The 15,410-nt window shown below is 39.3% G+C and overlaps 1 non-coding gene and 1 pseudogene across 1 annotated transcript; both read left to right on the forward strand.

The window, feature by feature from the left end:
* Positions 1-2,160: 2,160 nt before the first annotated feature.
* LOC114498989 lies at positions 2,161-3,372 on the forward strand (annotated as a pseudogene).
* A 7,282-nt stretch (positions 3,373-10,654) lies between these two features.
* LOC114501092 lies at positions 10,655-10,760 on the forward strand. Its single transcript, XR_003684865.1, has one exon. It is a non-coding gene; the product is annotated as a U6 spliceosomal RNA (small nuclear RNA).
* Positions 10,761-15,410: the final 4,650 nt, after the last annotated feature.

The raw sequence follows: 15,410 nt of genomic DNA on the forward strand, positions 1-15,410 counted from the left end.
GTAATGCAGTATCTTATCAAATTGAAGATATCCTTTCTAGTATCTCTTCTCTTTGTGGTTATGAATTTTCTTTAATAACTAGAACTGCTTAAAACACCAGAAAGGATCAGGGGATTAGAATTAATTCTATTTTCACATTAACAGCCAATTGCCTCATGTTGGAGTTACCTTTTGTCTTGGGCCTCAGATACTGAACTATTTATTCCTCTGTTCAATAGGCCAAGTATTTTCCCAGATACTTGGATGGGTATATGGGACCGGCCGCCCTGAACCTTCCACTCTCTTCCCTCTTATTCCTGTCACACTATGGTTAAAGATTTAGTAATAACCTCAAAAGAAAGATTTGCTTAAGCCTTATCTGTCTTAAATACCTTTGAAGAATGAAGCAGGTATATTCCTCACTGAGTATTTACATTGAGATAAAAAAAGAGACCCCACTTACAATGCCAAAGTGTGTAATGGAATGTTCATCACTGAGCTTTATATCCTTCGTCCTCCAAAATTAGATGTAGAGGGGGTGGGGAAGGGGGAAAACGGTGAAGGGGTAGAAGACATACAAACTTCTAGTTTTAAAATAAGTTAACCATGAGGATGTGGTGTGCAACGCAGTGAACATAGTCACTTACATTGTGATGACTTTGCATGGTGATAGTTAATAGACTTGTCATGGTGATTACATTGTAAAGTGTGTAAGTGTTGAATCACTATGTCGTCGTACACCTGCAACTAATATAATATCATATGCCAACTATAGTTTAATTTTTTTGTTTTAATCAGTTGTATGATAGAGATACAACACTTACCCATTGTTCCCTGACTCAAATTAAAGGATAAAGGAGTGGATGCAGAAAAAATACTTAAGAGAACAGAAGAAAAAATTCATCAGGAAGAAAATAGTCTATCCTTGTAATCCTTGACATATTAACTCAAACGTACAGAACCTTAGATCTGAGAGAAGGTGCTTCCGTTATTCAACCAGAGTGGTGAGCTTCTCCAAAACTCTGTCCCAATTTTAAAGTTAGAAAACGAGACAGCTACTCAGGAAATTGGTTCAATTTTCCCTCTGATGCTCTTCAATTGTTAACATAGACTTATCTTCAACATGTTATTTTATTCTGTTCATGTTTGTGCTATTGAAACTTTTATATGATGTTCATAAATATGTAATACCACTTACGAACCTAAAGCCTGCTTACAAACTTTTCAAGTATGCAGACTCCCTTCATTTCAATCACGGTAAATCCCTCTGACATTAATAGGACTTCTGCATGAGTAGGAAAAGGATGAAAGAGCTCTTAAAACTTATACTGCTGTAAAATATACTCTAATGCTCATTGGGCCCTTTTATTCACAGAGTTCAGTAAGTCAAATCAAGTGTAAGAGACTATCCAAAATGTAAATCTAAGTTAAACAAAAATATAAAACACCCTGGCTGGCATAGCTCAGTGGATTGAGTGCGGGCTGCAAACCAAAGTGTCGCAGGTTCGATTCCCAGCCAGGGTACATGCCTGGGTTGCAGGCCATAACCCCCAGCAACCGCACATTGATGTTTCTCTCTCTCTCTCTCTCTCCCTCCCTTCCCTCTCTAGAAATAAATAAATTAGATTTAAAAATAAAAAATAAAAAAATATATAAAACACAAGGCCAACTTGAGGCAATTTTCTGAAGAAAATTCTTAAAATCAGATTTATCCAACAAGTTCATATTCTGGCCAAATGTGGTTTGAAACATCTTTATTAAGTCAGTTTAAAAAAAATTCACAATGGAATAGGCGTGGGCCCTGTGGGTGGGGCTCTCCTGGGCCCCAGGGCTCAAAGCCAGCTCCAAAGCTGGACCCAAGGCTGGTTGGCTTCACGGGTCCAGGCTGACATTGCTGCCCAGAAGGCCTCTAGGCTGACCCTGCCGACTCTCCTGCTGCTGCTGCTAGCTGGAGATAGAGTCTCCTCAAATCCAAATGGCATCAGCCATAGCCTCACCAATCCAGAGTCAACTGCCTGGGAAAACTGAAGGGAACATCTAAGAAAAAGAGATCCCTGAAATCAATCCATTCAACATACCATGGGCTCTTCCACCATGATGACAACCAACTCAAGCATCCTAAGAGCCAATAGCATTTTATAACCTGCCCCCCAGCCCTGCATCCACTAAATTACTCAACTCATGCAACCAACTCCCCAGTCCACTACTGGGCCCCTCGGTCCAGGGCTTGTCACTTACTGCCTTGATTTCAGAGTCCTTCGGCAAAGACTATGTTGCAGGAGGCTTTGAAAGATTTCTCCACAAACCTCTCCCACATCTTGTCTGCAGGGAAGAACACCAAAACCAACATGGCTTTCTCTCCTTTCGGCATCACCAGTCTGCTCACTCAGGTCCTTGCTTGGGGCCAAGGACAGCACCAAGAAAAACCTAGAGACTGTCTTCCTCTCCTCCAAGGACTCTGCCTGCATCCACCAGGCCCTGAGGGTCTTCATATCCAAAGACTTCACCTCAGCCTCTCAAATCTTCCACAACCCAGACCTGGCCATATGGGACCCCTTTGTGAATTCCTGTCAGAACCTGTAAGGCAGCCCCCAGAGTCCTGGGAAATGACAGTAATGTTAACTTGGAGCTCATAAACATCAGGGTGGTGGAGATCAACCATAAGATCAGCAGCTGCTAGACAGCCTGCCCTCTGACTCTCACCTTGTCCTCCTCAACACAATCAACGTGAGTGCCAAGTAGAAGACCACATTCGATCACACAAAAACCAAGAGGGAGCACTTCCATTTCAAATCCTCTGTGATAAATGTGTCTGTCCATGGTGATCAGCAGGAAGTACCTGGTGGCCCATTTCACTGATCCAACATTAAAGGCCAAGATAGGGTAGCTGCAGCAGTCTCATAATCTGAGTATGGTGATCCTGATACCCCCAAACACGACATAAAGTCTTGAAGATGTGGAGCAGGCTCTCAGCCCTTCTGTCTTTGAGGCTACCATGAAGAAGCTGGAGATGGCCAAGTTCCAGCCCACTCTTCCAATGAGGCCTTACATTAAAGTCAGGTGCAACCAGGACATGCTAGCAGTCATAGAGAAACTAGAATTTTTTTGGTCTTTTCTTACCAACTCAACCTGTGCAGGCTGACAGAGGACCTGGATCTTCAGATTTGTGTAGTGCGGCCGCCAGACAGTACTGGAGCTGACAGAGACCTGGGAAGAGCTGGCTGCAGCCTATGGCTACCTCTGTGGCCAGCACTTTGCTGATCTCTGAAGTGCAGCAGCCCTTCCTCTTCCTGCTCTGGGACCATCAGTACAGATCCCCTATCTTCCTGGGGTGGGTGTATGACCCCAGGGCCTGAGACTCTCAGGGACCTACCTTTCAAGTCTCAGCTTGCCCAGTTGCAGCCTTGCCATAGCCTGTCTGCACTTGCCCCCAACCACCTCTGCCTCTGGTGTCATTTGTCCTCCACTGGAAGGAGTCCCTCAGTGTCTAGTGAAGGGACATGCTTCTAGCAGCCCTTCCCTGTTACTCTCCAAACCACGTTTTGCAGCTTTCTCTTGTTCAAGTTCACTAGAATCTACAGATAAAACCTGGCAGACAATGAAAAAAGAAAACTATGTCACAAGACCTAGTAAGTCCTGGACAGTCTTGGAAAAAACTATGATATTATTTCTCAGTTAATTTCTATATCTTTATGCCTTTCTTCCTGCTCCAAACCAGCCTTCTGAATCATCAAGGGCTCCTCTGTAGAGACTCCCTGAAGCCAACTACTATGACAGGCTGTAGGACTATACTCGGGCATGACATTAAGAATTTTAGAGCCAGAAGGAAATAAAATTTTCAACTCCAACTACAGTTCTGAAGGTTGAAGAATCAGAAGGCCAGAAAATTCAAGTACTTTTCCCAAAGTTAAATAAACTAACACTGATTCCAAAACTGTGGTTCATTTTTTGGCCTACTCAGAGTCTAAGACTCATTTTTGGAAAGTCCATTTTTGTTATGAGGTAGCAAACTAATTTCACCCCAGATAAGGATAGTGTTTAATACCTCTGTATGTGAACTTTCTAGTATGTGTAGAATCTATGCTAGGAGCAAGAAACCAACTAAAGGAGGTTAAAATGCAAGTTTATTTCAGTTGATGATTGTAGCTATTTATGTCAAGCCAAAACACCTCAAAATAACACTTTGATTCCTATCAGTTTCTGTTAACATAGAGGAGAATCAGGAAAAAGTGTAGAGAAAAAAAACTAGTCTTCTCAACTACAAAGAAAGGAAATTATAGGCCAATTTCCCTGATGAACATACACGCAAAAATCCTCCACAAAATATTAGCAAATCAAATTCATTAATACATTAAAAAGATAAAGCTCTGGCCAGTGCAGCTCAGTTGTTTGGAGCATCATCCTATAAACTGAAGGGTTGCAGGTTTATTTCTGGTCAACACACATATCTGGGTTGTGGGCCAGGTCCCTGGTTGGAAGCATGTGAGAGGCAGCCAACTGATGTTTCTCTATCACTTTGGGTTTCTCTCCCTCTCCCCCTCCCTCTCCCTCCCCTCCCATCTTTCTAATTTAAAAAAAAAAAGATCAAGTGGGACTTATTCCTGGGATGCAAGGTTGATACAATATCTGCAAATCAATTAACATGATATATCACATAAACAAAATGAAGGATAAAAATCATATGATCATACCAATATATGCAGAAAAAAACATATGACAAAATCCAACACCCATTTATGATAAAAACTCTCAGCAAAGTGGGAATAGAGGAACCACATTTTAAATTAATACAGGCCATATATGGCAAACCCACAGCTAACATCATACTCAATGGGGAAAAAAAATTAAAGCATTTCACTTAAGATCAGGAACAAGACAAAAGATGTCTACTTTCACCTCTTTTATTCAATATAGTACTGGAAGACCTAGCTATGGCAATCAGACAAGAAGAAAAAATAAAAGGCATCCAAATTGGAAAGAAAGAAGTAAAACTGTCATTATTTGAAAATGACATAATGCTATATATAGAGAACTCAAATATTCCACCAAAAAAAAAAAAACCAAAACAAAACTAGAACTGATCAATGATTCAGTAAAGTAGCAGGACACAAAATAAATATTCAGAAATTGGTTACATTTTTATACACCAATAAGGAAATATCAGAAAGGGAAACTAAGAAAAACAGTCACACTTACAATTGCATCCAAAAAAAACTAACTGGGAATAAATTTAACCAAGAACATAAGACTTGTACTTGGAAAATTATAAGACACTGAAGAAAGAAAGTGAAGATACAAATAAATGGAAGCATATATTGTGCTCATGGATAGAAGGAATTACATCACTAAAACATCCATACTACTCAAAGTAATCTGTAGATTCAATGTAATTCCTACCAAAATACCAATGGTGTTTTTCACAGAACTATAATAAATAATTTAAAATTTTATATGGAGCCCCTGGCTGGCATAGCTCAGTGGACTGAGCGCGGGCTGGGAACCAAAGTGTCCCAGGTTCGATTCCCAGCCAGGGTACATTCCTGGGTTGCAGGCCATAACCCCCAGCAACCGCACATTGATGTTTCTCTCTCTCTCTATCTCCCTCCCTTCCCTCCCTAAAAAAAAATAAATAAAAATCTTAAAAAAATTTTTATATGAAATTACAAAAAAAAAAAAAAAAATAGCCACAGCAATCCTGAGACAGAAGAACAAAAAGTCAGAAGTATCACACTACCTGATATCAAATTATACTACGAGGCCATAGTAATCAAAATAGCATGGTACTGGCATAAAAACAAACATATAAATCAATGAAACAGAATAGAGTCCAGAAATAAACACATACCTTTATGCTAATTAATATTTGACAAAGGAAGCAAGAACATACAATGGGATAAAGACAGTTTATAAAATAAATGGTGTTGGGAAAATTGGACAGGCAAAAAAAAAAAAAGAACCTAGACCATCTTCTTACATCGTATACAAGATTGAACTAAAAATGGATTAAAGACTTAAGTGTTAGACTCAAAACCATAAAAATCCATCCTGGCTGGCAAAGCTCAGTGGATTGAGCGCAGGCTGCAAACCAAAGCATCACAGGTTCGAGTCCCAGTCAGGGCACATGCCTGGGCTGTAGGCCACAGCCCCCAGCAACCGCACATTAATGTTTCTCTCTCTCTCTTTCTCCCTCCCTTCCCTCTCTAAAAATAAATAAATAAAATCTTTAAAAAAAACATAAAAATCCTAGAAGAAATCATAGGCAGTAAAACTCTCAAACATATCTCATAGCAATATTTTTCCTGATGTATCTCTTCAGACAAGGGAAACAAAAATAAATAAATGAAGGGGACTACCTCAAACTAAAAGTTTTTTGTACAGCAAAGTTTTGTTGCACTACCAACAAAATGAAAAGATAACATGCTGAATGGGATAAGATATTAACCAGTGATACATCTAATAAGGAGTTGATATTCAAAATTTATAAAGAACTCATACAACTCAACACCAAAAAAAAACCTAACTAAAAAAATGGGAAGAGGACTCGAATAGGCACTTATCCAAAAAAGACATACAGATAGCCAATAGACATATGAAAAATGCTCAATACCACCAATCATCAGAAAAATGCAAATTAAAGCCACAATGAGATATCACTTCATACCCATCAGAATGACTGTCATCAATAAATCCACAAACAACAGTCGTTGTGAAGGACGTGGAGAAAAGGGGACCCTCGTGCACTGTTGGTGGGAATATAGACTGGTGCAGCCACTGTGGAAAACAGTATGGAGGGTCCTCAAAAAATTTAAAATGGAACTGCCTTATGATCTAGCATATAGATCATTAGTATTTTTGGTTTCTTTCTATGTATATATTGTGTGTATATATATGTTAGTATTTTTGGTTTCTTTTGATGTGTGTATGTATATATTTCAATATATATATATAAAATTTCAGACTCATAGACACAGAGATACAGAGAAATATATATATATACATATATTTCAATATATGCATGGAAAGAAACCAAAAATACTAATTTGAAAGAATATGTGCAGGCCCATGTTCATTGCAGTATTATTTACAATATCCAAGATATAGAAGCCACCCAAGTGCCCATCAATAGACCAGTGGATAAAAAAGTTGTGTTATGTATACACAATGGAATATTACTTGGCCACAGAAAATGAAATCTTACCATTTGAGACAGCATGGATGGACTTAGAGGGTATTAAGCTAAGTGAAATAAGTCAGCAAGAAAAAGACAAGTACCATATTATTTCGCCTATATGTGGAATATAAAGAACAATATAAACAAACAAACAAAACCAAAACAGATTCATAGATACAGAGAACAAACTGATGGTTGCCAGAGGGGTGGGAGTTGGGGAAGTGGGCGAAAAACGTGAAGGTGTTAGAGTTAAACAGTGAAATTGCATGGGTCCTGGTCGGGAGCCAAGAATATCTCAGGAAATTAGGAAATTGCATTATCTCAGGAAATTAGGAAATTGCATTATCTCAGGAAATTAGGAAATTGCATTAGAGTTAATTGCATGAATGCTGCTTATCTTTGCCCACCAAGAGGAAATTTTGCCTACAGGTGCTGATATTGAAGTAACCAATGATTGTATGCCGCATTGTACAAATGTAGCCAATTGCTAAATGCCACCTCAGCTTCTGTACCAGGCTTGCTTGCTCGCTTTCTCTATAAAAATCCGGTGAAACAGATGTAGGGCGCGACTCTCGGTTGTGGCTCTTAGGAGCTGAGTGCCTCCGGCACGTTTGGAAGAGTCCGCCCCTGCGCAGGTAACTAATTGGCCTTATAAATAAATTTCTACAAAATAACTGTCCTCTGGTCTCCGTGTGAAATGTCTCGCTGCAAGAGAATATAACAAAGGGATTAGGAAATACAAATTGGTTGCACGACAGTCATGGGGATGTAAATAAAGTACAGCACAGGGGAGCTAGTCAATATTGTAATAACTACGTATGGAAATATCAGGGGGAACATTTTGTAAAGCATATGATTGTCTAACCACTATGCTGTATACCTCAAACTAATACAAAATAATATTGAATGTATATGAACTGTAATAAAAATACAAAATTAAAATTTAAAAAACAAGAAACTAGTCTTCCAAGTAGACTTTTGCCAGGCTGTTACCCTCTCCAGGTACAACTCGCAGAGCTACCCATCAAGGCAGAACGGTCGGGGCAACTTCTGGACATTACGAACAGCGGATCCCGGGTAGTATGGTGAAGAAGGTTACTTCAACAAAGAACTCTAATTTGGTAGGCCTAATGTGGGGCCCCAGGCAGGCGAAATTTGAAAAGGGCTTCGTTTGATTCTGGTACTAACCCCTTGTTCATAACCCTTTGACATCCAAATAAAGAGAAATCTCTCTGTCTCTAAAAACATTGCAAAACTCAAAAGTAAGAAACCACCTAGAAAGGAAAGCTCAAGAAACTTTTCTTTGTAGAGAGGCAGATAGTAAATATCTTGGGGTTTACAGGCCATATAGTCTGTGGCCCCAAGACAGAGTTTCAGTTGTAACAGGAAAACAGCTATCATGCACAGCCTTTATAATGCAAAAGCAGCCACCCACAATATGCAAATGAAAGGCCATAGCTGCATTACAATACAACTTTATTTACAAAAACAGGTAGCTGAAGAGCTGCAGTTTGCCCATCCCTGACCTGGAATAATCAGAGGAATTGGCCCCTCTAAAATAAATTCACTATAGAAAACAAAGTTTAGAAAATTTTATGATTCTTATTCACAAGAAGATCCAAGAATATATAGCATTTAGGAGAACAAAATAAACATTCATAAAAATCAAACAATTTGGGAACATAAGATTGGATTTAGCCCTGGCTGGTATAGCTCAGTGGATTGAGTGTGGGGCTGCAAACCAAAGGGTTGCTAGTTCAATACCCAGTCAGGGCACATGCCTGGGTTGCAGGCCAGGTCCCCAGTAGGGGGAGCTTCAGAGGCCACCACACATTGATGTTTCTCTCCCTCTCATTCTCCCTCCCTTCCCCTCTTTCTAAAAATAAATAAATAAAGTCTTAAAAAAAAAAAAAAGATTGGGCCCTGGCTGGCGGTAGCTCAGTGGACTGAGTGCAGGCTGCGAACCAAAGCATCACAGGTTCAATTCCCAGTCAGGGCACATGCCTAGGTTGCAAGCCACAGCCCCCAGCAACCGCACATTGATGTCTCTCTCTCTCTCTCTTTCTCCCTCCCTTCCGTCTCTAAAAAAAAATAAAATCTTTTAAAAAAAAAGATTGCATTTAAAATATGATTACCAAATTTAAAATTGCACTGAAGGCAGTACACAACAAAGTTGGAAGCAGAATTGGTAGATTAGAAGCAAACTTAGCAATTTAACCAAAATAAAGTGATAAAAGATACAAGGGAAAAAAATATGAGAATAAGGAATAGATGCGTAAAAGAAAGTGATGTTGATAAGAATTTCTAAAAGGAAAAGTAACTTATGGAAAAGAAGGAATAATCAATTAAATGGGAAAAAAACCTCTCCGAACTGATAATTTAGTGTGGGTGGGGAAGAGGGCACATACCAGATGAAAGAAAGTAGGCCATGTGTTGATAACTGTTGAAGTTGAAGGATTACTATTCTTTCTACATTTTTGAGATGGGAACTATTTGTTGTATTTTTGTATATTTCCATAAGAAACAGAATTTTAAGTTACGGATTTTTCATAATAATGACATAATATGTTAATTTTTTATTATCAAAATAAAGTACAGTGATCACTTCAGCAGTACGTATGAGGCGGGATAGTAAGAAGCTAGGAAAATTCCTTGGCGCGTGGAATGCGGAAACTGAGCCAGAGAGCTGAACAAACTGGTGGAGCAATTCACAGCCTGATGCAGAGGATCGCCAAGGCAGAAAGCCCTGGGGGCCCAGCAACAGGCAAAACTAGCGCCAGACCTCACCGCCCCCACCCCACCCCCAACTCCCCGCTGCCCCGGAGTGGCCTTTCCTCCGCTGGGATATTGCTGGTCATGCGCTTTAGAGTCCCTTACCTTTCCTCCCTACAGATAACATCTAGGCCTCAGTTGTATTTTAGCCCCAGGCGCAGAAAAGCGGCAAAACCAGGCAGGTGATGCCAAGACCAGCAGCACTAATGACCCCCTATCCCGGAGCCAACTAATCAGTGGAGATCAGGACCCTGAAGTGATACACCTGAAAGGCTGATGAATAGTCTATTGAGATCCTCCCCTAAGGCCTCTCCAAAATCCCAGCCTTTAAAACTCTGAAGACGGAAGCACCCAGCGCTCACTCTCCCTCCTGAGATCACATCCACCCCTTTCCCTTCCCCCTCTCCTTCCCCAAAACGCATGCATCACAAAAACTCTAAGGGACCCTGTGAGACTCACAAGCAGAGGAAAAATGGGTAGAGGCAGCTCATCCCAGGCGAACCCCCTGAACCTGTCCCCAGGACCCCCTTTTCTCTGACTCTCCAGTGAGCCAAAGCAGCCCCACCTAGGCTCTCTCCTGTTGCTTCTTGCATCCTAGGCTCTTGTTTCACTGTCCCCAGCTTTAATAAACATACTCTCAAAATCACCTGGACTCATTGTGAAATTGCTCCTGCACAAAGTCAAGAACCCATACACCACAAGCCCACCAGAGGCAGACACGCTCCAGGCCCGGTTACTGTCCACTAACACACAGACAAAAATTGTAATGATACAGAGAAGGTTAGCATGACCCCTGCACAAAGATGACATGCAAATTTGCGAAGCATTTTATATATTTTTAAAAATAATACTTAAAAAAATTTTAAGCACAAAGGAGCGTGAACAAAAAAGGGGCCACACGCTAAATCTGACAAGCTACCCGGACACCATCTCTATGTGTTGTAAATGTTGTATGTTAACTATCCTGCACCAATGTAAAAAAAGTATGTGTCTCTCCATTTTATTCTTTATCCAAGCTCAGAGACTTACCCACTTTGCTTTCTCTCACCTCCCTAATCTACCACCAATGAATTTCATATAACCCCCCTGATGTCTCCTCCTCTGATTCTAACGTATAAAATGAGCTGCAAAACTGCCATTCTCTGGAGCATTTTCTCCATCCATTGAGATTTTGCTTCCCAGCAATTGTCATCAGTTTGGCTCAAATAAATTCATAAAAATTCTCTACGGGTTTAAACATCGATAGAAGAAATTGAAAGCCTATCATCCCACAACCTAGACATTACCCCTGTCAATGTTTTCATCCCTTAGGCTTCTCGTGCTTTTTCCCTAACCATATACGTGTTTACCAAATTGAAATTATTTTACACATACTGCTCTTTACCTTGCTTTCCTCACTTGATACAATGGAAATGTTTTTACTCTCTAATTCCATTTTCACTTAAGTCCACTAAAATAACCGGTGTTAACATCATCCTCAGGCCACACACACAGGCTTATTATGATTTCAAAGCTACACTTCAATTAATTTGTTGGAGAACCTTTTAAAAATAATGCAAAACTTAAACATCATAAGTATGCAAGGACAATTCAGTAATTAAAATATGGTGCCTTTAGTAAGAAGTAAGATTAAGGAAATCTGTGTGTTTGTATGCAAGCAACTGATATCAACCCTGGCTAACACAAGCAGAGAAGAATTCACTGGAAGAATTCATTTGTTGGGCAGCTCACAAAAGCATTGAGAAGCCTGGAGGAGAAGACTCAAAAAACGGCAGAAGCCAAGGAAGCTCAGCAGCAGGAGCCACAGCCCAGACAAAAACCAAAGGAGTAGCCTAGTTAGGACCCCGGGAGAGGTGACACCACAGGTCGCACAACACCCTTGCAGATTCTTGCTACCTTTGCTACTACAAATAACTAAACTGTTTGCATCCGTGTGTTACTCCCTCAAGAGTCAAGGCCCTGGGCTGTGGTGTCCAAATCCTGGAGCCTAGATAAAGTGCCCTGGAGCCTAGATAAATCCTGACTGCCCCAAGCCGGGGAAAGGGAAGATCAGCCTTCATTGGTTTCAGTAGGGAAAGACAGGCCCCTGCAGTCCCCTAGGGTTGCATACAGTAGGAAATTACCACTACGTAGAAGGTACATGAGAGAGAAATACGTATGCATCATGTGTTTTACATGATACTATTTACACAGAGAGAGAGGTAAGGTAGATGGGGGAGGAATACATAGATAGATAGATAGATAGATAGAGATCCAGTCTTAACATTTGTGACAAAAAATTACCAGATGATCATGACCTAATCCTTGACTATTAATATTCTCCTCTAAATTATGAGAACAAGGCTTGCTCCCACTAGCTTCACTGAAATGTGGTAAAGATAAGTCATTTAATATCCCTAATGACACTGAACACCTAAGGAAAAAAATACATTATAGATACACATTATTTTAATCGAGGAAACTATAATTAGTAAAGATCATATCTGCTGTGCTTCAGATATACGTAACAATAAATGTTTCTAAGTCAGAAATACTGGAAACTGTCTTCAGGCAGTTTGTTCTAACAGCAGCACTATATATAAGCTTAATTCTTAAAACGGCATTAATTTTGAGCTAACTTTTTGAACTTTGTTCTTGCAAAATACAGGTCCAGGGCTCAGAACTGGAGAGGGGAAGAAAGATGCACAGCCTGCCCAGTTGGTTGAATCTGTTACATTAATTTCACAATCTGTGAAGGAGTAGGTTGCCCCCTTGAATGGTAATGGAAAATTAGTTTCTTTATTTCTTCATTAAGACTGTGGGAGGAAAATTAATACTCTCTTCGGCTTTTCCAAATTAATAGAATATGCCTTTATTAAAATGATGAATGGACATGCCTACTTTCTTTTTGGTTGAGAGATTCTCTAATTCATAGAATAACTGAACTTAAAGCTGAGTCTTAGAAATCATCTTGTTAAGGAAACTGAGATTCAGAGAGGCTAAATTAGTTACCCAAGGTCACACAATTAACTAAGGACAGAGCAAGACTAAGCTTGGTCTCTGACTCTTAATCCAGCGCTCTTTCAAATTCATCAAGCTATTTTAAATGGTGGAGGGGGATTCATTTACTATACTTTTCATATTGTTAGTGTATGCAATGTTTCTGGTTCCTATGCCCTGAGTTGTAATATTCCCTTACTCAAAATAAAGGAAATTTTGTACATTTCCCAATTTTCTTTTTGTGGGGTTCAGGTGGAAAGAAATGGAACCCCTATCTTGGAAAGGGTCATCCTTGGGCAAAATGTAAAGTCTAGCCTTTCATCAACCACCCCCTTCCCCATTTTATATTCCTATGCAAACCCAGGATCACAGTTAACTTACTCCTCATCTTACTGCCCTTCTTCATGAAAACTCCTCTGAGATTTTATTTTATTATTTCATACATAACCAGTATGTGTCACACACACACACATACACATCACCTATTTTAGGAAACAAAACCTACTGTCAGTGCCCAGGCCAGGTAGCTCAGGTGGTTAGAGCATTGTCCCAATACGCCACGATTGTAGGTTCCATCCCCAGTCAGGGCACAGATAAGAATCAACCAATGAATGCATAACTACAGGAAACAACAAACTGATGTCTTCCTCCCTCTCTCTCCCCACCTTTTCTCCCTCTTCCTTCCTTTTTCTCTCTCAGATCAATTTTATAAATTATTTTTAAAAACATACCACCAGCATACTACCTCTTCTCTATTCCTCTCTGATTGCACCTTCTCTCGCACACTCAGAGGTAACTAACCACTCTCTTGTCATTTCTCTCATTTCTTTATTTTCTATCATTTCCTTGTTTTCCTTTGTAGTTTAACTACATGTGAATGTACCTCTAATCAATACATCATTTAATTTGTGCCTGCTTGTAACCTTTCTATAATGGGCATAAACATCAATATGCTCTTATAACTTCCATTTTCACTCAACATTTCATTTGTTTAAAACTGTTACATGTTGCCTGAATGTACTTGTTTTCACTGCTGCACTGCATGTCATTAGATGAATACACCAAAATGTATTTATTTGTTCTTCTGTTGCTAGCCAACTCCTTTCTATTTATTTTTCGCTCTTACAAACAACACTGTCAGGAATATCCTCGTGCCTCTACTCTGTTGCAGGGGGGCAAGAGTACTTCAGCAGCAGAACTGTTGGGTAGTAAGGTAGAGCAGCTTGAAATGTGAGACGATGCCAAATCATCTCCTGAAGCGCCACTAGCAGTGATTATGGATTCCCACTGATGTATATATATCCTTGCTCACACTTGGAAGTGTCAGATTCTTTTTATTTCCTCTAACCATACAGTAGTGTTATTTTACATTTCTCCAATTAATAATGATACAGGGCATGTTGTCATATGTATTTATTGATCATTCTGATTTCTTCTCTACACATTTTTATTGAGTTATTAGTCTTTGCCAAGGTAATATGTAAGAGGGTTTTTAAAATGCTATATTTTGAATACCAGTTGTTTGTCAATTATCTGTTTTGAAAACATTTATTGTTTGTGAAGGGTCTTTTCAAATATTTTCATTATGTCCTTTGCTGAAAAAAATTTTTTATTTCATTTATCAATATTATTCTCTGATGATGTATTTTTTGTCTTACTTTAGAAATCATTCCCTTTCTTGATGTCGTATAGATATTTTTCCATATCTGTAAATGTTTTAAACCTTTGCTTTATACATGTCAGTGTTTAAACAACCTAAAGTTTCTCTTCATACATCATACAAAGACTGAATTTATTCCCATATGTAAACCAAATCATCCTATTAGAATTTATTAAAGAATCCTTTTATCCTAATGATTTTCAATGCCACATCTATTCATATATAGAGTCATAAATTACCTGTGTTTCTTTTGCAGGCCTGTATATTCTGTTCCATTTATCTATTAGTCTAACAGATGATGTCATAATATCTTACTAACTATAGCTTTGAAAGTCATATGACAATCAGATAAGGCTGCTCTCCCACCCACATATCCTTCTTCAGAAATGTCTTAGTTATTCTTGGCCTCTTGATTTTCCCAATTAGTCTGAGAATTATTTTGTCAAGTTTCCACAAGTAAGCTTGTTGGAATCTTTATTGTATTACACTTAATGAGGGATAGTCAAATCTTTCTCTTCTTGACCATGTTATTTTCTTCACTTATTTTAGTCTTTTTGATTTCTTCGAGCAAAGCCTTCTAATTTTCCCCATCAAGTTTGTGTACCTACCTGGTGAGATCTCTTTCTAGCTCTTCTTCTGTGTGAAGCGTACCTTGTATTTTGCTCTCAGAGTCAACATTCACATTTAAGTTATGCCTAATGGCTTTTCACCAGGAGCGGCAGACTCAGTGATCCATGGCGACAGGTGAAAAAGACCAAGTGTAAGGTCCTCTACTCAGCTTCAGACAATTGCTACCCAGTGTTGCCAGAACTTCCAATTATTCCAGACCTGCTAAAATTTCCTGATGTT

This window comes from Phyllostomus discolor, chromosome 6 (genome assembly GCF_004126475.2).
Source record: "Phyllostomus discolor isolate MPI-MPIP mPhyDis1 chromosome 6, mPhyDis1.pri.v3, whole genome shotgun sequence".
NCBI classification, from domain to species: domain Eukaryota; kingdom Metazoa; phylum Chordata; class Mammalia; order Chiroptera; family Phyllostomidae; genus Phyllostomus; species Phyllostomus discolor.